We start from the raw sequence: 26,306 nt of genomic DNA on the forward strand, positions 1-26,306 counted from the left end.
AAAAAAAGTTCAAAAAATTTTGGGACCAAAAAAATTTTGACCCAAAAAAAACTTCGAAAAAAATTTGACCCAAAAAAAAGTTTGAAAAATGTTGAACCCAAAAAAAACTTCGAAAAAATTTTGAGCCAAAAAAACTTCGAAAAAAATTTGACCCAAAAAAAAGTTTGAAAAATTTTGGGACCAAAAAAATTTTGACCCAAAAAAAACTTCGAAAAAATTTTTGACCCAAAAAAAGTTTGAAAAATTTTGGGACCAAAAAAAATTTGACCCAAAAAAAAGTTCGAAAAATTTTGACCAAAAAAAATTTTGAGCCAAAAAAAAGTTTGAAAAATCTTGGGACCAAAAAAATTTTGACCCAAAAAAAAGTTCGAAAAATTTTGGGACCAAAAAAAGTTTTGACCCAAAAAAAAGTTTGAAAAATTTTGGAACCAAAAAAATGTTGACCCAAAAAAAACTTCGAAAAATTTTGGGACCAAAAAAATTTGACCCAAAAAAAAGTTTGAAAAAATTTTGACCCAAAAAATTTTTGAGCCAAAAAAAAGTTTGAAAAATTTTGGGACCAAAAAAAATTTTGACCCAAAAAAAAGTTCGAAAAATTTTGGGACCAAAAAAATTTTGACCCAAAAAAAAGTTCGAAAAAATTTTGACCCAAAAAAATTTTGAGCCAAAAAAAATTCGAAAAATTTTGGGACCAAAAAAATTTTGACCCAAAAAAAAGTTAGAAAAATTTTGGGACCAAAAAAATTTTGACCCAAAAAAAACTTCGAAAAAAATTTGACCCAAAAAAAAGTTTGAAAAATTTTGAGACCAAAAAAATTTTGACCCAAAAAAAAGTTTGAAAAATGTTGAACCCAAAAAAAACTTCGAAAAAATTTTGAGCCAAAAAAACTTCGAAAAAAATTTGACCCAAAAAAAAGTTTGAAAAATGTTGAACCCAAAAAAAACTTCGAAAAAATTTTGAGCCAAAAAAAAGTTCGAAAAATTTTGGGACCAAAAAAATTTTGACCCAAAAAAAACTTAGAAAAAATTTTGAGCCAAAAAAAAGTTTGAAAAATTTTGGGACCAAAAAAATTTTGACCCAAAAAAAACTTCGAAAAAATTTTTGACCCAAAAAAAGTTTGGAAAATTTTGGGACCAAAAAAATTTTGACCCAAAAAAAAGTTCGAAAAATTTTGACCAAAAAAAATTTTGAGCCAAATAAAAGTTTGAAAAATCTTGGGACCAAAAAAATTTTGACCCAAAAAAAAGTTCGAAAAATTTTGGGACCAAAAAAAGTTTTGACCCAAAAAAAAGTTTGAAAAATTTTGGAACCAAAAAAATGTTGACCCAAAAAAAACTTCGAAAAATTTTGGGACCAAAAAAATTTGACCCAAAAAAAAGTTTGAAAAAATTTTGACCCAAAAAATTTTTGAGCCAAAAAAAAGTTTGAACAATTTTGGGACCAAAAAAAATTTTGACCCAAAAAAAAGTTTGAAAAATTTTGGGACCAAAAAAATTTTGACCCAAAAAAAAGTTCGAAAAAATTTTGACCCAAAAAAATTTTGAGCCAAAAAAAACTTCGAAAAATTTGGGGACCAAAAAAATTTTGACCCAAAAAAAAGTTAGAAAAATTTTGGGACCAAAAAAATTTTGACCCAAAAAAAACTTCGAAAAAAATTTGACCCAAAAAAAAGTTTGAAAAATTTTGAGACCAAAAAAATTTTGACCCAAAAAAAAGTTTGAAAAATGTTGAACCCAAAAAAAACTTCGAAAAAATTTTGAGCCAAAAAAAGTTCGAAAAATTTTGGGACCAAAAAAATTTTGACCCAAAAAAAAACTTCAAAAAAATTTTGGCCCAAAAAAATTTTGAGCCAAAAAAAAGTTTGAAAAATTTTGGGACCAAAAAAATTTTGACCCAAAAAAAAGTTTGAAAAATTTTGACCAAAAAAAATTTTGAGCCAAAAAAAAGTTTGAAAAATCTTGGGACAAAAAAAAATTTTGACCCAAAAAAAAGTTCGAAAAATTTTGGGACCAAAAAAAGTTTTGACCCAAAAAAAAGTTTGAAAAATTTTGGAACCAAAAAAATGTTGACCCAAAAAAAACTTCGAAAAATTTTGGGACCAAAAAAATTTGACCCCAAAAAAAGTTTGAAAAAATTTTGACCCAAAAAAATTTTGAGCCAAAAAAAAGTTTGAAAAATTTTGGGACCAAAAAAAATTTTGACCAAAAAAAAAGTTCGAAAAATTTTGGGACCAAAAAAATTTTGACCCAAAAAAAAGTTCGAAAAACTTTTGACCCAAAAAAATTTTGAGCCAAAAAAAAGGTCGAAAAATTTTGGGACGAAAAAATTTTTGACCCAAAAAAAACTTCGAATAAAAATTTGACCCAAAAAAAAGTTTGAAAAATTTTGAGACCAAAAAAATTTTGACCCAAAAAAAAGTTTGAAAAATTTTGAGACCAAAAAAATTTTGACCCAAAAAAAAGTTTGAAAAATTTTGAGACCAAAAAAATTTTGACCCAAAAAAAACTTCGAAAAAATTTTGAGCCAAAAAAAAGTTCGAAAAATTTTGGGACCAAACTAATTTTGACCCAAAAAAAAGTTCAAAAAATTTTGGGACCAAAAAAATTTTGACCCAAAAAAAAGGTTCGAAAAAATTTTGACCCAAAAAAATTTTGAGCCAAAAAAAAGTTTGAAAAATTTTGGGACGAAAAAATTTTGACCCAAAAAAAACTTCGAAAAAAATTTGACTCAAAAAAAAGTTTGAAAAATTTTGAGACCAAAAAAATTTTGACCCAAAAAAAAGTTTGAAAAATGTTGAACCCAAAAAAAACTTCGAAAAAATGTTGAGCCAAAAAAAAGTTCGAAAAATTTTGACCAAAAAAATTTTGACCCAAAAAAAACTTCGAAAAAATTTTGACCAAAAAAAATTTTGAGCCAAAAAAAAGTTTGAAAAAATTTGGGACACAAAAATTTGGACCCAAAAAAAACTTCGAAAAAATTTTGACCCAAAAAAAGTTTGAAAAATTTTGGGACCAAAAAAATTTTGACCCAAAAAAAGTTCGAAAAATTTTGACCAAAAAAAATTTTGACCCAAAAAAAACTTCGAAAAATTTTGGGACCAAAAAAATTTGACCCAAAAAAAAGTTTGAAAAATTTTCACCTAAAAAAATTTTGACCCAAAAAAAAGTTTGAAATATTTTGGGACCAAAAAAATTTTGACAAAAAAAAACTTCGAAAAAATTTTGAGCCAAAAAAAAGTTTGAAAAATTTTCACCTAAAAAAATTTTGACCCAAAAAAAAGTTCGAAAAATTTTGGGACCAAAAAAATTTTGACCCAAAAAAAAGTTCAAAAAATTTTGGGACCAAAAAAATTTTGACCCAAAAAAAACTTCGAAAAAAATTTGACCCAAAAAAAAGTTTGAAAAATGTTGAACCCAAAAAAAACTTCGAAAAAATTTTGAGCCAAAAAAACTTCGAAAAAAATTTGACCCAAAAAAAAGTTTGAAAAATTTTGGGACCAAAAAAATTTTGACCCAAAAAAAACTTCGAAAAAATTTTTGACCCAAAAAAAGTTTGAAAAATTTTGGGACCAAAAAAAATTTGACCCAAAAAAAAGTTCGAAAAATTTTGACCAAAAAAAATTTTGAGCCAAAAAAAAGTTTGAAAAATCTTGGGACCAAAAAAATTTTGACCCAAAAAAAAGTTCGAAAAATTTTGGGACCAAAAAAAGTTTTGACCCAAAAAAAAGTTTGAAAAATTTTGGAACCAAAAAAATGTTGACCCAAAAAAAACTTCGAAAAATTTTGGGACCAAAAAAATTTGACCCAAAAAAAAGTTTGAAAAAATTTTGACCCAAAAAATTTTTGAGCCAAAAAAAAGTTTGAAAAATTTTGGGACCAAAAAAAATTTTGACCCAAAAAAAAGTTCGAAAAATTTTGGGACCAAAAAAATTTTGACCCAAAAAAAAGTTCGAAAAAATTTTGACCCAAAAAAATTTTGAGCCAAAAAAAATTCGAAAAATTTTGGGACCAAAAAAATTTTGACCCAAAAAAAAGTTAGAAAAATTTTGGGACCAAAAAAATTTTGACCCAAAAAAAACTTCGAAAAAAATTTGACCCAAAAAAAAGTTTGAAAAATTTTGAGACCAAAAAAATTTTGACCCAAAAAAAGTTTGAAAAATGTTGAACCCAAAAAAATTTTGAGCCAAAAAAAAGTTTGAAAACTTTTGGGACCAAAAAAATTTTGACCCAAAAAAAAGTTCGAAAAATTTTGACCAAAAAAAATTTTGACCCAAAAAAAAGTTTGAAAAATCTTGGGACCAAAAAAAATTTTGAGCCAAAAAAAAGTTTGAAAAATCTTGGGACCAAAAAAATTTTGACCCAAAAAAAAGTTCGAAAAATTTTGGGACCAAAAAAAGTTTTGACCCAAAAAAAAGTTTGAAAAATTTTGGAACCAAAAAAATGTTGACCCAAAAAAAACTTCGAAAAATTTTGGGACCAAAAAAATTTGACCCAAAATAAAGTTTGAAAAAATTTTGACCCAAAAAAATTTTGAGCCAAAAAAAGTTTGAAAAATTTTGGGACCAAAAAAAATTTTGACCAAAAAAAAAGTTCGAAAAATTTTGGGACCAAAAAAATTTTGACCCAAAAAAAAGTTCGAAAAAATTTTGACCCAAAAAAATTTTGAGCCAAAAAAAAGTTCAAAAAATTTTGGACCAAAAAAAACTTCAAAAAATTTTCGGACCAAAAAATTTTTACCCAAAAAAAACTTCGAAAAATTTTCGGACCAAAAAAATTTTTACCCAAAAAAAACTTCGAAAAATTTTGGGGCCAAAAAAATTTTGGACCAAAAAAAACTTCGAAACATTTTGGGACCAAAAAAATTTTGGACCAAAAAAAACTTCAAAAAATTTTCGGACCAAAAAAATTTTCACCCAAAAAAAACTTCGAAAAATTTTGGGATCAAAAAAATTTTCACCCAAAAAAAACTTCGAAAAATTTTGGGACCAAAAAAATTTTGGATCAAAAAAAAACTTCGAAAAATTTTGGGACCAAAAAAATTTTGGACCAAAAAAAACTTCGAAAAATTTTGGGACCAAAAAAAACTTCGAAAAATTTTGGGACCAAAAAAATTTTCACCCAAAAAAAACTTCGAAAAATTTTGGGACCAAAAAAATTTTGGGACCAAAAAAAACTTCGAAAAATTTTGGGACCAAAACAATTTTGGACCAAAAAAGTTTTCACCCAAAAAAACTTCGAAAAATTTTGGGACCAAAAAAAAAATTTTCACCCAAAAAAAATTTCGAAAAATTTTGGGACCAAAAAAATTTTCACCCAGAAAAAAAACTTCGAGAAATTTTGGGACCAAAAAAATTTTGGACCAAAAAAAACTTCGAAAAATTTTGGGACCAAAAAAATTTTCACCCAAAAAAAACTTCGAAAAATTTTGGGACCAAAAAAATTTTCACCCAAAAAAAACTTCAAAAAATTTTCGGACCAAAAAAATTTTCACCCAAAAAAAACTTCGAAAAATTTTGGGATCAAAAAAATTTTCACCCAGAAAAAAAACTTCGAAAAATTTTGGGACCAAAAAAAACTTCGAAAAATTTTGGGACCAAAAAAATTTTGGACAAAAAAAATTTTCACCCAGAAAAAAAACTTCGAAAAATTTTGGGACCAAAAAAATTTTCACCCAAAAAAAACTTCGAAAAATTTTGGGACCAAAAAAATTTTCACCCAAAAAAAACTTCGAGAAATTTTGGGACCAAAAAAATTTTGGACCAAAAAAAACTTCGAAAACTTTTGGGACCAAAACAATTTTCACCCAAAAAAAACTTCGAAAAATTTTGGGACCAAAAAAATTTTGGACCAAAAAAAACTTCGAAAAATTTTGGGACCAAAAAAATTTTGGACCAAAAAAAACTTCAAAACATTTTGGGACCAAAAAAATTTTCACCCAAAAAAAACTTCGAAAAATTTTGGGACCAAAAAAAACTTCGAAAAATTTTGGGACCAAAAAAATTTTCACCCAAAAAAAACTTCGAAAAATTTTGGCACCAAAAAAATTTTCACCCAAAAAAAACTTCGAAAAATTTTGGGACCAAAAAAATTTTGGACCAAAAAAAAATTCGAAAAATTTTCGGACCAAAAAAAAAATTTTCACCCAAAAAAAAATTCAAAAAATTTTCGGACCAAAACAATTTTCACCCAAAAAAAACTTCGAGAAATTTTGGGACCAAAAAAATTTTGGACCAAAAAAAACTTCGAAAAATTTTGGGACCAAAAAAATTTTCACCCAAAAAAAACTTCGAAAAATTTTGGGACCAAAAAATTTTCACCAAAAAAAAACTTCGAAAAATTTTGGGATCAAAAAAATTTTCACCCAGAAAAAAAACTTCGAAAAATTTTGGGACCAAAAAAAACTTCGAAAAATTTTGGGACCAAAAAAATTTTGGACAAAAAAAATTTTCACCCAGAAAAAAAACTTCGAAAAATTTTGGGACCAAAAAAATTTTCACCCAAAAAAAACTTCGAAAAATTTTGGGACCAAAAAAATTTTCACCCAAAAAAAACTTCGAGAAATTTTGGGACCAAAAAAATTTTGGACCAAAAAAAACTTCGAAAACTTTTGGGACCAAAACAATTTTCACCCAAAAAAAACTTCGAAAAATTTTGGGACCAAAAAAATTTTGGACCAAAAAAAACTTCGAAAAATTTTGGGACCAAAAAAATTTTGGACCAAAAAAAACTTCAAAACATTTTGGGACCAAAAAAATTTTCACCCAAAAAAAACTTCGAAAAATTTTGGGACCAAAAAAAACTTCGAAAAATTTTGGGACCAAAAAAATTTTCACCCAAAAAAAACTTCGAAAAATTTTGGCACCAAAAAAATTTTCACCCAAAAAAAACTTCGAAAAATTTTGGGACCAAAAAAATTTTGGACCAAAAAAAAATTCGAAAAATTTTCGGACCAAAAAAAAAATTTTCACCCAAAAAAAAATTCAAAAAAATTTCGGACCAAAACAATTTTCACCCAAAAAAAACTTCGAAAAATTTTGGGACCAAAAAAATTTTCACCCAAAAAAAACTTCGAGAAATTTTGGGACCAAAAAAATTTTGGACCAAAAAAAACTTCGAAAAATTTTGGGACCAAAAAAATTTTCACCCAAAAAAAACTTCGAAAAATTTTGGGACCAAAAAAATTTTCACCCAAAAAAAACTTCAAAAAATTTTCGGACCAAAAAAATTTTCACCCAAAAAAAACTTCGAAAAATTTTGGGATCAAAAAAATTTTCACCCAGAAAAAAAACTTCGAAAAATTTTGGGACCAAAAAAAACTTCGAAAAATTTTGGGACCAAAAAAAGTTTGGACAAAAAAAATTTTCACCCAGAAAAAAAACTTCGAAAAATTTTGGGACCAAAAAAATTTTCACCCAAAAAAAACTTCGAAAAATTTTGGGACCAAAAAAATTTTCACCCAAAAAAAACTTCGAAAACTTTTGGGACCAAAACAATTTTCACCCAAAAAAAACTTCGAAAAATTTTGGGACCAAAAAAATTTTGGACCAAAAAAAACTTCAAAACATTTTGGGACCAAAAAAATTTTTACCCAAAAAAACTTCGAAAAATTTTTGGACCAAAAAAATTTTGGACCAAAAAAAACTTCAAAACATTTTGGGACCAAAAAAATTTTCACCCAAAAAAAACTTCGAGAAATTTTGGGACCAAAAAAATTTTGGACCAAAAAAAACTTCGAAAAATTTTGGGACCAAAAAAATTTTCACCCAAAAAAAACTTCGAAAAATTTTGGGACCAAAAAAATTTTCACCCAAAAAAAACTTCAAAAAATTTTCGGACCAAAAAAATTTTCACCCAAAAAAAACTTCGAAAAATTTTGGGATCAAAAAAATTTTCACCCAGAAAAAAAACTTCGAAAAATTTTGGGACCAAAAAAAACTTCGAAAAATTTTGGGACCAAAAAAAGTTTGGACAAAAAAAATTTTCACCCAGAAAAAAAACTTCGAAAAATTTTGGGACCAAAAAAATTTTCACCCAAAAAAAACTTCGAAAAATTTTGGGACCAAAAAAATTTTCACCCAAAAAAAACTTCGAAAACTTTTGGGACCAAAACAATTTTCACCCAAAAAAAACTTCGAAAAATTTTGGGACCAAAAAAATTTTGGACCAAAAAAAACTTCAAAACATTTTGGGACCAAAAAAATTTTTACCCAAAAAAACTTCGAAAAATTTTGGGACCAAAAAAATTTTGGACCAAAAAAAACTTCAAAACATTTTGGGACCAAAAAAATTTTCACCCAAAAAAAACTTCGAGAAATTTTGGGACCAAAAAAATTTTGGACCAAAAAAAACTTCGAAAAATTTTGGGACCAAAAAAATTTTCACCCAAAAAAAACTTCGAAAAATTTTGGGACCAAAAAAATTTTCACCCAAAAAAAACTTCAAAAAATTTTCGGACCAAAAAAATTTTCACCCAAAAAAAACTTCGAAAAATTTTGGGATCAAAAAAATTTTCACCCAGAAAAAAAACTTCGAAAAATTTTGGGACCAAAAAAAACTTCGAAAAATTTTGGGACCAAAAAAATTTTGGACAAAAAAAATTTTCACCCAGAAAAAAAACTTCGAAAAATTTTGGGACCAAAAAAATTTTCACCCAAAAAAAACTTCGAAAAATTTTGGGACCAAAAAAATTTTGGGACCAAAAAAATTTTCACCCAAAAAAAACTTCGAAAAATTTTGGGACCAAAAAAATTTTGGACCAAAAAAAACTTCGAAAAATTTTGGGACCAAAAAAATTTTTCACCCAAAAAAAACTTCGAAAAATTTTGGGACCAAAAAAATTTTGGACCAAAAAAACTTCGAAAAATTTTGGGACCAAAAAAACTTCGAAAAATTTTGGGACCAAAAAAATTTTGGGACCAAAAAAAACTTCGAAAAATTGTGGGACCAAAAAAATTTTGGGACCAAAAAAATTTTCACCCAAAAAAAACTTCGAAAAATTTTGGGACCAAAAAAATTTTGGACCAAAAAAAACTTCGAAAAATTTTGGGACCAAAAAAATTTTGGACAAAAAAAATTTTCACCCAGAAAAAAAACTTCGAAAAATTTTGGGACCAAAAAAATTTTCACCCAAAAAAAACTTCGAAAAATTTTGGGACCAAAAAAATTTTCACCCAAAAAAAACTTCGAGAAATTTTGGGACCAAAAAAATTTTGGACCAAAAAAAACTTCGAAAACTTTTGGGACCAAAACAATTTTCACCCAAAAAAAACTTCGAAAAATTTTGGGACCAAAAAAATTTTGGACCAAAAAAAACTTCAAAACATTTTGGGACCAAAAAAATTTTTACCCAAAAAAACTTCGAAAAATTTTGGGACCAAAAAAATTTTGGACCAAAAAAAACTTCAAAACATTTTGGGACCAAAAAAATTTTCACCCAAAAAAAACTTCGAAAAATTTTGGACCAAAAAAAAATTCGAAAAATTTTCGGACCAAAAAAAAAATTTTCACCCAAAAAAAAATTCAAAAAATTTTCGGACCAAAACAATTTTCACCCAAAAAAAACTTCAAAAAATTTTCGGACCAAAAATTTTCACCCAGAAAAAAACTTCAAAAAATTTTAGGACCAAAAAAATTTTGGACCAAAAAAAACTTCGAAAAATTTTGGGACCAAAAAAATTTTGGACCAAAAAAAACTTCGAAAAATTTTAGGACCAAAACAATTTTGGACCAAAAAAAACTTCGAAAAATTTTGGGACCAAAACAATTTTGGACCAAAAAAGTTTTCACCCAAAAAAAACTTCGAAAAATTTTGGGACCAAAAAAATTTTGACCCAAAAAAAACTTCGAAAAATTTTGGGACCAAAAAAATTTTGGACCAAAAAAAACTTCGAAAAATTTTGGGACCAAAAAAATTTTGGACCAAAAAAAACTTCGAAAAATTTTCGGACCAAAAAAATGTTGGACCAAAAAAAACTTCGAAAAATTTTCGGACCAAAAAAAAAAATTTTCACCCAAAAAAAACTTAGAAAAATTTTGGGATGAAAAAATTTTCACCCAAAAAAAAACTTAGAAAAATTTTGGGACCAAAAAAATTTTGGAACAAAAAAAATATCGAAAAATTTTGGGACCAAAAAAATTTTCACCCAAAAAAAACTTCGAAAAATTTTGGGACCAAAAAAATTTTGGGACCAAAAAAATTTTCACCCAAAAAAAACTTCGAAAAATTTTGGGACCAAAAAAATTTTGGACCAAAAAAAACTTCGAAAAATTTTGGGACCAAAAAAATTTTTCACCCAAAAAAAACTTCGAAAAATTTTGGGACCAAAAAAATTTTGGACCAAAAAAACTTCGAAAAATTTTGGGACCAAAAAAACTTCGAAAAATTTTGGGACCAAAAAAATTTTGGGACCAAAAAAAACTTCGAAAAATTGTGGGACCAAAAAAATTTTGGGACCAAAAAAATTTTCACCCAAAAAAAACTTCGAAAAATTTTGGGACCAAAAAAATTTTCACCCAAAAAAAACTTCGAAAAATTTTGGGACCAAAAAAATTTTGGACCAAAAAAAACTTCGAAAAATTTTGGGACCAAAAAAATTTTGGACAAAAAAAATTTTCACCCAGAAAAAAAACTTCGAAAAATTTTGGGACCAAAAAAATTTTCACCCAAAAAAAACTTCGAAAAATTTTGGGACCAAAAAAATTTTCACCCAAAAAAAACTTCGAGAAATTTTTTTGGGACCAAAAAAATTTTGGACCAAAAAAAACTTCGAAAACTTTTGGGACCAAAAAAATTTTCACCCAAAAAAAACTTCGAAAAATTTTGGGACCAAAAAAATTTTGGACCAAAAAAAACTTCAAAACATTTTGGGACCAAAAAAATTTTTACCCAAAAAAACTTCGAAAAATTTTGGGACCAAAAAAATTTTGGACCAAAAAAAACTTCAAAACATTTTGGGACCAAAAAAATTTTCACCCAAAAAAAACTTCGAGAAATTTTGGGACCAAAAAAATTTTGGACCAAAAAAAACTTCGAAAAATTTTGGGACCAAAAAAATTTTCACCCAAAAAAAACTTCGAAAAATTTTGGGACCAAAAAAATTTTCACCCAAAAAAAACTTCAAAAAATTTTCGGACCAAAAAAATTTTCACCCAAAAAAAACTTCGAAAAATTTTGGGATCAAAAAAATTTTCACCCAGAAAAAAAACTTCGAAAAATTTTGGGACCAAAAAAAACTTCGAAAAATTTTGGGACCAAAAAAATTTTGGACAAAAAAAATTTTCACCCAGAAAAAAAACTTCGAAAAATTTTGGGACCAAAAAAATTTTCACCCAAAAAAAACTTCGAAAAATTTTGGGACCAAAAAAATTTTCACCCAAAAAAAACTTCGAGAAATTTTGGGACCAAAAAAATTTTGGACCAAAAAAAACTTCGAAAACTTTTGGGACCAAAACAATTTTCACCCAAAAAAAACTTCGAAAAATTTTGGGACCAAAAAAATTTTGGACCAAAAAAAACTTCAAAACATTTTGGGACCAAAAAAATTTTTACCCAAAAAAACTTCGAAAAATTTTGGGACCAAAAAAATTTTGGACCAAAAAAAACTTCAAAACATTTTGGGACCAAAAAAATTTTCACCCAAAAAAAACTTCGAAAAATTTATGGAGCAAAAAAAACTTCGAAAAATTTTGGGACCAAAAAAATTTTCACCCAAAAAAAACTTCGAAAAATTTTGGCACCAAAAAAATTTTCACCCAAAAAAAACTTCGAAAAATTTTGGGACCAAAAAAATTTTGGACCAAAAAAAAATTCGAAAAATTTTCGGACCAAAAAAAAAATTTTCACCCAAAAAAAAATTCAAAAAATTTTCGGACCAAAACAATTTTCACCCAAAAAAAACTTCAAAAAATTTTCGGACCAAAAATTTTCACCCAGAAAAAAACTTCAAAAAATTTTAGGACCAAAACAATTTTGGACCAAAAAAAACTTCGAAAAATTTTGGGACCAAAACAATTTTGGACCAAAAAAGTTTTCACCCAAAAAAAACTTCGAAAAATTTTGGGACCAAAAAAATTTTGACCCAAAAAAAACTTCGAAAAATTTTGGGACCAAAAAAATTTTGGACCAAAAAAAACTTCGAAAAATTTTGGGACCAAAAAAATGTTGGACCAAAAAAAACTTCGAAAAATTTTCGGACCAAAAAAAAAATTTTCACCCAAAAAAAACTTAGAAAAATTTTGGGATGAAAAAATTTTCACCCAAAAAAAAAACTTAGAAAAATTTTGGGACCAAAAAAATTTTGGAACAAAAAAAATATCGAAAAATTTTGGGACCAAAAAAATTTTCACCCAAAAAAAACTTCGAAAAATTTTGGGACCAAAAAAATTTTGGGACCAAAAAAATTTTCACCCAAAAAAAACTTCGAAAAATTTTGGGACCAAAAAAATTTTGGACCAAAAAAAACTTCGAAAAATTTTGGGACCAAAAAAATTTTTCACCCAAAAAAAACTTCGAAAAATTTTGGGACCAAAAAAATTTTGGACCAAAAAAACTTCGAAAAATTTTGGGACCAAAAAAATTTTGGACCAAAAAAAACTTCAAAACATTTTGGGACCAAAAAAATTTTTACCCAAAAAAACTTCGAAAAATTTTGGGACCAAAAAAATTTTGGACCAAAAAAAACTTCAAAACATTTTGGGACCAAAAAAATTTTCACCCAAAAAAAACTTCGAAAAATTTTGGACCAAAAAAAAATTCGAAAAATTTTCGGACCAAAAAAAAAATTTTCACCCAAAAAAAAATTCAAAAAATTTTCGGACCAAAACAATTTTCACCCAAAAAAAACTTCAAAAAATTTTCGGACCAAAAATTTTCACCCAGAAAAAAACTTCAAAAAATTTTAGGACCAAAAAAATTTTGGACCAAAAAAAACTTCGAAAAATTTTGGGACCAAAAAAATTTTGGACCAAAAAAAACTTCGAAAAATTTTAGGACCAAAACAATTTTGGACCAAAAAAAACTTCGAAAAATTTTGGGACCAAAACAATTTTGGACCAAAAAAGTTTTCACCCAAAAAAAACTTCGAAAAATTTTGGGACCAAAAAAATTTTGACCCAAAAAAAACTTCGAAAAATTTTGGGACCAAAAAAATTTTGGACCAAAAAAAACTTCGAAAAATTTTGGGACCAAAAAAATTTTGGACCAAAAAAAACTTCGAAAAATTTTCGGACCAAAAAAATGTTGGACCAAAAAAAACTTCGAAAAATTTTCGGACCAAAAAAAAAAATTTTCACCCAAAAAAAACTTAGAAAAATTTTGGGATGAAAAAATTTTCACCCAAAAAAAAAACTTAGAAAAATTTTGGGACCAAAAAAATTTTGGAACAAAAAAAATATCGAAAAATTTTGGGACCAAAAAAATTTTCACCCAAAAAAAACTTCGAAAAATTTTGGGACCAAAAAAATTTTGGGACCAAAAAAATTTTCACCCAAAAAAAACTTCGAAAAATTTTGGGACCAAAAAAATTTTGGACCAAAAAAAACTTCGAAAAATTTTGGGACCAAAAAAATTTTTCACCCAAAAAAAACTTCGAAAAATTTTGGGACCAAAAAAATTTTGGACCAAAAAAACTTCGAAAAATTTTGGGACCAAAAAAACTTCGAAAAATTTTGGGACCAAAAAAATTTTGGGACCAAAAAAAACTTCGAAAAATTGTGGGACCAAAAAAATTTTGGGACCAAAAAAATTTTCACCCAAAAAAAACTTCGAAAAATTTTGGGACCAAAAAAATTTTCACCCAAAAAAAACTTCGAAAAATTTTGGGACCAAAAAAATTTTGGACCAAAAAAAACTTCGAAAAATTTTGGGACCAAAAAAATTTTGGACAAAAAAAATTTTCACCCAGAAAAAAAACTTCGAAAAATTTTGGGACCAAAAAAATTTTCACCCAAAAAAAACTTCGAAAAATTTTGGGACCAAAAAAATTTTCACCCAAAAAAAACTTCGAGAAATTTTTTTGGGACCAAAAAAATTTTGGACCAAAAAAAACTTCGAAAACTTTTGGGACCAAAAAAATTTTCACCCAAAAAAAACTTCGAAAAATTTTGGGACCAAAAAAATTTTGGACCAAAAAAAACTTCAAAACATTTTGGGACCAAAAAAATTTTTACCCAAAAAAACTTCGAAAAATTTTGGGACCAAAAAAATTTTGGACCAAAAAAAACTTCAAAACATTTTGGGACCAAAAAAATTTTCACCCAAAAAAAACTTCGAGAAATTTTGGGACCAAAAAAATTTTGGACCAAAAAAAACTTCGAAAAATTTTGGGACCAAAAAAATTTTCACCCAAAAAAAACTTCGAAAAATTTTGGGACCAAAAAAATTTTCACCCAAAAAAAACTTCAAAAAATTTTCGGACCAAAAAAATTTTCACCCAAAAAAAACTTCGAAAAATTTTGGGATCAAAAAAATTTTCACCCAGAAAAAAAACTTCGAAAAATTTTGGGACCAAAAAAAACTTCGAAAAATTTTGGGACCAAAAAAATTTTGGACAAAAAAAATTTTCACCCAGAAAAAAAACTTCGAAAAATTTTGGGACCAAAAAAATTTTCACCCAAAAAAAACTTCGAAAAATTTTGGGACCAAAAAAATTTTCACCCAAAAAAAACTTCGAGAAATTTTGGGACCAAAAAAATTTTGGACCAAAAAAAACTTCGAAAACTTTTGGGACCAAAACAATTTTCACCCAAAAAAAACTTCGAAAAATTTTGGGACCAAAAAAATTTTGGACCAAAAAAAACTTCAAAACATTTTGGGACCAAAAAAATTTTTACCCAAAAAAACTTCGAAAAATTTTGGGACCAAAAAAATTTTGGACCAAAAAAAACTTCAAAACATTTTGGGACCAAAAAAATTTTCACCCAAAAAAAACTTCGAAAAATTTATGGAGCAAAAAAAACTTCGAAAAATTTTGGGACCAAAAAAATTTTCACCCAAAAAAAACTTCGAAAAATTTTGGCACCAAAAAAATTTTCACCCAAAAAAAACTTCGAAAAATTTTGGGACCAAAAAAATTTTGGACCAAAAAAAAATTCGAAAAATTTTCGGACCAAAAAAAAAATTTTCACCCAAAAAAAAATTCAAAAAATTTTCGGACCAAAACAATTTTCACCCAAAAAAAACTTCAAAAAATTTTCGGACCAAAAATTTTCACCCAGAAAAAAACTTCAAAAAATTTTAGGACCAAAACAATTTTGGACCAAAAAAAACTTCGAAAAATTTTGGGACCAAAACAATTTTGGACCAAAAAAGTTTTCACCCAAAAAAAACTTCGAAAAATTTTGGGACCAAAAAAATTTTGACCCAAAAAAAACTTCGAAAAATTTTGGGACCAAAAAAATTTTGGACCAAAAAAAACTTCGAAAAATTTTCGGACCAAAAAAATGTTGGACCAAAAAAAACTTCGAAAAATTTTCGGACCAAAAAAAAAATTTTCACCCAAAAAAAACTTAGAAAAATTTTGGGATGAAAAAATTTTCACCCAAAAAAAAAACTTAGAAAAATTTTGGGACCAAAAAAATTTTGGAACAAAAAAAATATCGAAAAATTTTGGGACCAAAAAAATTTTCACCCAAAAAAAACTTCGAAAAATTTTGGGACCAAAAAAATTTTGGGACCAAAAAAATTTTCACCCAAAAAAAACTTCGAAAAATTTTGGGACCAAAAAAATTTTGGACCAAAAAAAACTTCGAAAAATTTTGGGACCAAAAAAATTTTTCACCCAAAAAAAACTTCGAAAAATTTTGGGACCAAAAAAATTTTGGACCAAAAAAACTTCGAAAAATTTTGGGACCAAAAAAATTTTCACCCAAAAAAAACTTCGAAAAATTTTGGGACCAAAAAAATTTTGGACCAAAAAAAACTTCGAAAAATTTTGGGACCAAAAAAATTTCGGGACCAAAAAAATTTTGGACCAAAAAAAACTTCGAAAATTTTTGGGACCAAAAAAATTTTCACCCAAAAAAAAACTTCGAAAAATTTTGGGACCAAGAAAATTTTGGACCAAAAAAAACTTCGAAAAATTTTGGGACCAAAAAAATTTTCACCCAAAAAAAACTTCGAAAATTTTTGGGACCAAAAAAATTTTCACCCAAAAAAAACTTCGAAAAATTTTGGGACCAAAAAAATTTTGGGACCAAAAAAAACTTCGAAAAATTGTGGGACCAAAAAAATTTTGGGACCAAAAAAATTTTCACCCAAAAAAAACTTCGAAAAATTTTGGGACCAAAAAAATTTTGGACCAAAAAAAACTTCGAAAAATTTTGGGACCAAAACAATTTTTCACCCAAAAAAAACTTCGAAAAATTTTGGGACCAAAAAAATTTTGGACCAAAAAAACTTCGAAAAATTTTGGGACCAAAAAAATTTTCACCTAAAAAAAACTTCGAAAAATTTTGGGACCAAAAAAATTTTCACCCAAAAAAAACTTCGAAAAATTTTGGGACCAAAAAAATTTTGGACCAAAAAAAACTTCAAAACATTTTGGGACCAAAAAATTTTTTACCCAAAAAAACTTCGAAAAATTTTGGGACCAAAAAAATTTTGGACCAAAAAAAACTTCAAAACATTTTGGGACCAAAAAAATTTTCACCCAAAAAAAACTTCGAAAAATTTTGGGACCAAAAAAAACTTCGAAAAATTTTGGGACCAAAAAAATTTTCACCCAAAAAAAACTTCGAAAAATTTTGGCACCAAAAAAATTTTCACCCAAAAAAAACTTCGAAAAATTTTGGGACCAAAAAAATTTTGGACCAAAAAAAACTTCGAAAAATTTTCGGACCAAAAATTTTCACCCAGAAAAAAACTTCAAAAAATTTTAGGACCAAAAAAATTTTGGACCAAAAAAAACTTCGAAAAATTTTGGGACCAAAAAAATTTTGGACCAAAAAAAACTTCGAAAAATTTTAGGACCAAAACAATTTTGGACCAAAAAAAACTTCGAAAAATTTTGGGACCAAAACAATTTTGGACCAAAAAAGTTTTCACCCAAAAAAAACTTCGAAAAATTTTGGGACCAAAAAAATTTTGACCCAAAAAAAACTTCGAAAAATTTTGGGACCAAAAAAATTTTGGACCAAAAAAAACTTCGAAAAATTTTGGGACCAAAAAAATTTTGGACCAAAAAAAACTTCGAAAAATTTTCGGACCAAAAAAATGTTGGACCAAAAAAAACTTCGAAAAATTTTCGGACCAAAAAAAAAATTTTCACCCAAAAAAAACTTAGAAAAATTTTGGGATGAAAAAATTTTCACCCAAAAAAAAAACTTAGAAAAATTTTGGGACCAAAAAAATTTTGGAACAAAAAAAATATCGAAAAATTTTGGGACCAAAAAAATTTTCACCCAAAAAAAACTTCGAAAAATTTTGGGACCAAAAAAATTTTGGGACCAAAAAAATTTTCACCCAAAAAAAACTTCGAAAAATTTTGGGACCAAAAAAATTTTGGACCAAAAAAAACTTCGAAAAATTTTGGGACCAAAAAAATTTTTCACCCAAAAAAAACTTCGAAAAATTTTGGGACCAAAAAAATTTTGGACCAAAAAAACTTCGAAAAAATTTTGGGACCAAAAAAATTTTCACCCAAAAAAAACTTCGAAAAATTTTGGGACCAAAAAAATTTTGGACCAAAAAAAACTTCGAAAAATTTTGGGACCAAAAAAATTTCGGGACCAAAAAAATTTTGGACCAAAAAAAACTTCGAAAATTTTTGGGACCAAAAAAATTTTCACCCAAAAAAAAACTTCGAAAAATTTTGGGACCAAGAAAATTTTGGACCAAAAAAAACTTCGAAAAATTTTGGGACCAAAAAAATTTTCACCCAAAAAAAACTTCGAAAATTTTTGGGACCAAAAAAATTTTCACCCAAAAAAACTTCGAAAAATTTTGGGACCAAAAAAATTTTGGGACCAAAAAAAACTTCGAAAAATTGTGGGACCAAAAAAATTTTGGGACCAAAAAAATTTTCACCCAAAAAAAACTTCGAAAAATTTTGGGACCAAAAAAATTTTGGACCAAAAAAAACTTCGAAAAATTTTGGGACCAAAAAAATTTTTCACCCAAAAAAAACTTCGAAAAATTTTGGGACCAAAAAAATTTTCACCCAAAAAAAACTTCGAAAAATTTTGGGACCAAAAAAATTTTGGACCAAAAAAATCTTCGAAAAATTTTGGGACCAAAAAAATTTTCACCCAAAAAAAACTTCGAAAAATTTTGGGACCAAAAAAATTTTTCACCCAAAAAAAACTTCGAAAAATTTTGGGACCAAAAAAATTTTGGACCAAAAAAAACTTCGAAAAATTTTGGGACCAAAAAAATTTTCACCCAAAAAAAACTTCAAAAAATTTTGGGACCAAAAAAATTTTCACCCAAAAAAAACTTCGAAAAATTTTGGGACCAAAAAAATTTTGGACCAAAAAAAACTTCGAAAAATTTTGGGACCAAAAAAATTTCGGGACCAAAAAAATTTTGGACCAAAAAAAACTTCGAAAATTTTTGGGACCAAAAAAATTTTCACCCAAAAAAAAACTTCGAAAAATTTTGGGACCAAGAAAATTTTGGACCAAAAAAAACTTCGAAAAATTTTGGGACCAAAAAAATTTTCACCCAAAAAAACTTCGAAAAATTTTGGGACCAAAAAAATTTTGGGACCAAAAAAAACTTCGAAAAATTGTGGGACCAAAAAAATTTTGGGACCAAAAAAATTTTCACCCAAAAAAAACTTCGAAAAATTTTGGGACCAAAAAAATTTTGGACCAAAAAAAACTTCGAAAAATTTTGGGACCAAAAAAATTTTTCACCCAAAAAAAACTTCGAAAAATTTTGGGACCAAAAAAATTTTGGACCAAAAAAACTTCGAAAAATTTTGGGACCAAAAAAATTTTCACCCAAAAAAAACTTCGAAAAATTTTGGGACCAAAAAAATTTTCACCCAAAAAAAACTTCGAAAAATTTTGGGACCAAAAAAATTTTGGACCAAAAAAAACTTCGAAAAATTTTGGGACCAAAAAAAATTTCACCCAAAAAAAACTTCGAAAAATTTTGGGACCAAAAAAATTTTTCACCCAAAAAAAACTTCGAAAAATTTTGGGACCAAAAAAATTTTGGACCAAAAAAAACTTCGAAAAATTTTGGGACCAAAAAAATTTTCACCCAAAAAAAACTTCAAAAAATTTTGGGACCAAAAAAATTTTCACCCAAAAAAAACTTCGAAAAATTTTGGGACCAAAAAAATTTTCACCCAAAAAAAACTTCGAAAATGTTTGGGACCAAAAAAATTTTCACCCAAAAAAAACTTCGAGAAATTTTGGGACCAAAAAAATTTTGGACCAAAAAAAACTTCGAAAACTTTTGGGACCAAAACAATTTTCACCCAAAAAAAACTTCGAAAAATTTTGGGACCAAAAAAATTTTGGACCAAAAAAAACTTCAAAACATTTTGGGACCAAAAAAATTTTTACCCAAAAAAAACTTTGAAAAATTTTGGGACCAAAAAAATTTTGGACCAAAAAAAACTTCAAAACATTTTGGGACCAAAAAAATTTTCACCCAAAAAAAACTTCGAAAAATTTTGGGACCAAAAAAAACTTCGAAAAATTTTGGGACCAAAAAAATTTTCACCCAAAAAAAACTTCGAAAAATTTTGGGACCAAAAAAATTTTCACCCAAAAAAAACTTCAAAAAATTTTCGGACCAAAAATTTTCACCCAGAAAAAAACTTCAAAAAATTTTAGGACCAAAAAAATTTTGGACCAAAAAAAACTTCGAAAAATTTTGGGACCAAAAAAATTTCGGGACCAAAAAAATTTTGGACCAAAAAAAACTTCGAAAAATTTTGGGACCAAAAAAATTTTCACCCAAAAAAAACTTCGAAACATTTTGGGACCAAAAAAATTTTGGACCAAAAAAAAATTCAAAAAATTTTCGGACCAAAAAAATTTTTACACAAAAAAAACTTCGAAAAATTTTCGGACCAAAAAAATTTTTACCCAAAAAAAACTTCGAAAAATTTTGGGGCCAAAAAAATTTTGGACCAAAAAAAACTTCGAAAAATTTTGGGACCAAAAAAATTTCGGGACCAAAAAAATTTTGGACCAAAAAAAACTTCGAAAAATTTTGGGACCAAAAAAATTTTCACCCAAAAAAAACTTCGAAACATTTTGGGACCAAAAAAATTTTGGACCAAAAAAAACTTCAAAAAATTTTCGGACCAAAAAAATTTTCACCCAAAAAAAACTTCGAAAAATTTTGGGATCAAAAAAATTTTCACCCAAAAAAAACTTCGAAAAATTTTGGGACCAAAAAAATTTTGGATCAAAAAAAAACTTCGAAAAATTTTGGGACCAAAAAAATTTTGGACCAAAAAAAACTTCGAAAAATTTTGGTACCAAAAAAAACTTCGAAAAATTTTGGGACCAAAAAAATTTTCACCCAAAAAAAACTTCGAAAAATTTTGGGACCAAAAAAATTTTGGGACCAAAAAAAACTTCGAAAAATTTTGGGACCAAAAAAATTTTCACCCAAAAAAAACTTCGAAAAATTTTGGGATCAAAAAAATTTTCACCCAGAAAAAAAACTTCGAAAAATTTTGGGACCAAAAAAAACTTCGAAAAATTTTGGGACCAAAAAAATTTTGGACAAAAAAAATTTTCACCCAGAAAAAAAACTTCGAAAATTTTTGGGACCAAAAAAATTTTCACCCAAAAAAAACTTCGAAAAATTTTGGGACCAAAAAAATTTTCACCCAAAAAAAACTTCGAGAAATTTTGGGACCAAAAAAATTTTGGACCAAAACAAACTTCGAAAACTTTTGGGACCAAAACAATTTTCACCCAAAAAAAACTTCGAAAAATTTTGGGACCAAAAAAATTTTGGACCAAAAAAAACTTCAAAACATTTTGGGACCAAAAAAATTTTTACCCAAAAAAACTTCGAAAAATTTTGGGACCAAAAAAATTTTGGACCAAAAAAAACTTCAAAACATTTTGGGACCAAAAAAAGTTTCACCCAAAAAAAACTTCGAAAAATTTTGGGACCAAAAAAAACTTCGAAAAATTTTGGGACCAAAAAAATTTTCACCCAAAAAAAACTTCGAAAAATTTTGGCACCAAAAAAATTTTCACCCAAAAAAAACTTCGAAAAATTTTGGGACCAAAAAAATTTTGGACCAAAAAAAAATTCGAAAAATTTTCGGACCAAAAAAAAAATTTTCACCCAAAAAAAAATTCAATAAATTTTCGGACCAAAACAATTTTCACCCAAAAAAAACTTCAAAAAATTTTCGGACCAAAAATTTTCACCCAGAAAAAAACTTCAAAAAATTTTAGGACCAAAAAAATTTTGGACCAAAAAAAACTTCGAAAAATTTTGGGACCAAAAAAATTTTGGACCAAAAAAAACTTCGAAAAATTTTAGGACCAAAAAAATTTTGGACCAAAAAAAACTTCGGAAAATTTTGGGACCAAAACAATTTTGGACCAAAAAAATTTTGACCCAAAAAAAACTTCGAAAAATTTTGGGACCAAAAAAATTTTGACCCAAAAAAAACTTCGAAAAATTTTGGGACCAAAAAAATTTTGGACCAAAAAAAACTTCGAAAAATTTTGGGACCAAAAAAATTTTGGACCAAAAAAAACTTCGAAAAATTTTCGGACCAAAAAAATGTTGGACCAAAAAAAACTTCGAAAAATTTTCGGACCAAAAAAAAAATTTTCACCCAAAAAAAACTTAGAAAAATTTTGGGATGAAAAAATTTTCACCCAAAAAAAAAAATTAGAAAAATTTTGGGACCAAAAAAATTTTGGAACAAAAAAAATATCGAAAAATTTTGGGACCAAAAAAATTTTCACCCAAAAAAAACTTCGAAAAATTTTCGGACCAAAAAAAAAATTTTCACCCAAAAAAAACTTAGAAAAATTTTGGGATGAAAAAATTTTCACCCAAAAAAAAAACTTAGAAAAATTTTGGGACCAAAAAAATTTTGGAACAAAAAAAATATCGAAAAATTTTGGGACCAAAAAAATTTTCACCCAGAAAAAAAACTTCGAAAAATTTTGGGACCAAAAAAATTTTCACCCAAAAAAAACTTCGAAAAATTTTGGGACCAAAAAAATTTTCACCCAAAAAAAACTTCGAGAAATTTTGGGACCAAAAAAATTTTGGACCAAAACAAACTTCGAAAACTTTTGGGACCAAAACAATTTTCACCCAAAAAAAACTTCGAAAAATTTTGGGACCAAAAAAATTTTGGACCAAAAAAAACTTCAAAACATTTTGGGACCAAAAAAATTTTTACCCAAAAAAACTTCGAAAAATTTTGGGACCAAAAAAATTTTGGACCAAAAAAAACTTCAAAACATTTTGGGACCAAAAAAATTTTCACCCAAAAAAAACTTCGAAAAATTTTGGGACCAAAAAAAACTTCGAAAAATTTTGGGACCAAAAAAATTTTCACCCAAAAAAAACTTCGAAAAATTTTGGCACCAAAAAAATTTTCACCCAAAAAAAACTTCGAAAAATTTTGGGACCAAAAAAATTTTGGACCAAAAAAAAATTCGAAAAATTTTCGGACCAAAAAAAAAATTTTCACCCAAAAAAAAATTCAAAAAATTTTCGGACCAAAACAATTTTCACCCAAAAAAAACTTCAAAAAATTTTCGGACCAAAAATTTTCACCCAGAAAAAAACTTCAAAAAATTTTAGGACCAAAAAAATTTTGGACAAAAAAAACTTCGAAAAATTTTGGGACCAAAAAAATTTTGGACCAAAAAAAACTTCGAAAAATTTTAGGACCAAAAAAATTTTGGACCAAAAAAAACTTCGGAAAATTTTGGGACCAAAACAATTTTGGACCAAAAAAATTTTGACCCAAAAAAAACTTCGAAAAATTTTGGGACCAAAAAAATTTTCACCCAAAAAAAACTTCGAAAAATTTTGGGACCAAAAAAATTTTGGACCAAAAAAAACTTCGAAAAATTTTGGGACCAAAAAAATTTTGGACCAAAAAAAACTTCGAAAAATTTTCGGACCAAAAAAATGTTGGACCAAAAAAAACTTCGAAAAATTTTCGGACCAAAAAAAAAATTTTCACCCAAAAAAAACTTAGAAAAATTTTGGGATGAAAAAATTTTCACCCAAAAAAAAAACTTAGAAAAATTTTGGGACCAAAAAAATTTTGGAACAAAAAAAATATCGAAAAATTTTGGGACCAAAAAAATTTTCACCCAAAAAAAACTTCGAAAAATTTTCGGACCAAAAAAAAAATTTTCACCCAAAAAAAACTTAGAAAAATTTTGGGATGAAAAAATTTTCACCCAAAAAAAAAACTTAGAAAAATTTTGGGACCAAAAAAATTTTGGAACAAAAAAAATATCGAAAAATTTTGGGACCAAAAAAATTTTCACCCAAAAAAAACTTAGAAAAATTTTGGGACCAAAAAAATTTTGGGACCAAAAAAATTTTCACCCAAAAAAAAATTCGAAAAATTTTGGGACCAAAAAAATTTTGGACCCAAAAAAACTTCGAAAAATTTTGGGACCAAAAAAATTTTTCACCCAAAAAAAACTTCGAAAAATTTTGGGACCAAAAAAATTTTGGACCAAAAAAACTTCGAAAAATTTTGGGACCAAAAAAATTTTCACCCAAAAAAAACTTCGAAAAATTTTGGGACCAAAAAAATTTTGGACCAAAAAAAACTTCGAAAAATTTTGGGACCAAAAAAATTTCGGGACCAAGAAAATTTTGGACCAAAAAAAACTTCGAAAAATTTTGGGACCAAAAAAATTTTCACCCAAAAAAAACTTCGAAAATTTTTGGGACCAAAAAAATTTTCACCCAAAAAAAACTTCGAAAAATTTTGGGACCAAAAAAATTTTGGGACCAAAAAAAACTTCGAAAAATTGTGGGACCAAAAAAATTTTCACCCAAAAAAAACTTCGAAAAATTTTGGGACCAAAAAAATTTTCACCCAAAAAAAACTTCGAAAAATTTTGGGACCAAAAAAATTTTGGACCAAAAAAAACTTCGAAAAATTTTGGGACCAAAAAAATTTTCACCCAAAAAAAACTTCGAAAAATTTTGGGACCAAAAAAATTTTTCACCCAAAAAAAACTTCGAAAAATTTTGGGACCAAAAAAATTTTGGACCAAAAAAAACTTCGAAAAATTTTGGGACCAAAAAAATTTTCACCCAAAAAAAACTTCAAAAAATTTTGGGACCAAAAAAATTTTCACCCAAAAAAAACTTCGAAAAATTTTGGGACCAAAAAAATTTTCACCCAAAAAAAACTTCGAGAAATTTTGGGACCAAAAAAATTTTGGACCAAAAAAAACTTCGAAAACTTTTGGGACCAAAACAATTTTCACCCAAAAAAAACTTCAAAAAATTTTGGGACCAAAAAAATTTTGGGACCAAAAAAAATTTTACCCAAAAAAAACTTCGAAAAATTTTGGGACCAAAAAAATTTTGGACCAAAAAAAACTTCAAAACATTTTGGGACCAAAAAAATTTTCACCCAAAAAAAACTTCGAAAAATTTTGGGACCAAAAAAAACTTCGAAAAATTTTGGGACCAAAAAAATTTTCACCCAAAAAAAACTTCGAAAAATTTTGGGACCAAAAAAATTTTCACCCAAAAAAAACTTCAAAAAATTTTCGGACCAAAAATTTTCACCCAGAAAAAAACTTCAAAAAATTTTAGGACCAAAAAAATTTTGGACCAAAAAAAACTTCGAAAAATTTTGGGACCAAAAAAATTTCGGGACCAAAAAAATTTTGGACCAAAAAAAACTTCGAAAAATTTTGGGACCAAAAAAATTTTCACCCAAAAAAAACTTCGAAACATTTTGGGACCAAAAAAATTTTGGACCAAAAAAAACTTCAAAAAATTTTCGGACCAAAAAAATTTTTACCCAAAAAAAACTTCGAAAAATTTTCGGACCAAAAAAATTTTTACCCAAAAAAAACTTCGAAAAATTTTGGGGCCAAAAAAATTTTGGACCAAAAAAAACTTCGAAAAATTTTGGGACCAAAAAAATTTCGGGACCAAAAAAATTTTGGACCAAAAAAAACTTCGAAAAATTTTGGGACCAAAAAAATTTTCACCCAAAAAAAACTTCGAAACATTTTGGGACCAAAAAAATTTTGGACCAAAAAAAACTTCAAAAAATTTTCGGACCAAAAAAATTTTCACCCAAAAAAAACTTCGAAAAATTTTGGGATCAAAAAAATTTTCACCCAAAAAAAAACTTCGAAAATTTTTGGGACCAAAAAAATTTTGGATCAAAAAAAAACTTCTAAAAATTTTGGGACCAAAAAAATTTTGGACCAAAAAAAAACTTCGAAAAATTTTGGGACCAAAAAAAACTTCGAAAAATTTTGGGACCAAAAAAATTTTCACCCAAAAAAAACTTCGAAAAATTTTGGGACCAAAAAAATTTTCACCCAAAAAAAACTTCGAAAAATTTTGGGACCAAAAAAATTTTCACCCAAAAAAAACTTCGAAAAATTTTGGGACCAAAAAAATTTTGGACCAAAAAAAAATTCGAAAAATTTTCGGACCAAAAAAAAAATTTTCACCCAAAAAAAAATTCAAAAAATTTTCGGACCAAAACAATTTTCACCCAAAAAAAACTTCAAAAAATTTTCGGACCAAAAATTTTCACCCAGAAAAAAACTTCAAAAAATTTTAGGACCAAAAAAATTTTGGACCAAAAAAAACTTCGAAAAATTTTAGGACCAAAACAATTTTAGACCAAAAAAAACTTCGAAAAATTTTGGGACCAAAACAATTTTGGACCAAAAAAGTTTTCACCCAAAAAAAACTTCGAAAAATTTTGGGACCAAAAAAATTTTGACCCAAAAAAAACTTCGAAAAATTTTGGGACCAAAAAAATTTTGGACCAAAAAAAACTTCGAAAAATTTTCGGACCAAAAAAATGTTGGACCAAAAAAAACTTCGAAAAATTTTCGGACCAAAAAAAAATTTTTCACCCAAAAAAAACTTAGAAAAATTTTGGGATGAAAAAATTTTCACCCAAAAAAAAAACTTAGAAAAATTTTGGGACCAAAAAAATTTTGGAACAAAAAAAATATCGAAAAATTTTGGGACCAAAAAAATTTTCACCCAAAAAAAACTTCGAAAAATTTTGGGACCAAAAAAATTTTGGACCAAAAAAAACTTCGAAAAATTTTGGGACCAAAAAAATTTTGGACCAAAAAAAACTTCGAAAAATTTTGGGACCAAAAAAATTTTCACC

The sequence above is a fragment of the Astyanax mexicanus genome, chromosome 13 (genome assembly GCF_023375975.1).
Source record: "Astyanax mexicanus isolate ESR-SI-001 chromosome 13, AstMex3_surface, whole genome shotgun sequence".
Taxonomy (NCBI): Eukaryota; Metazoa; Chordata; class Actinopteri; order Characiformes; family Acestrorhamphidae; genus Astyanax; species Astyanax mexicanus.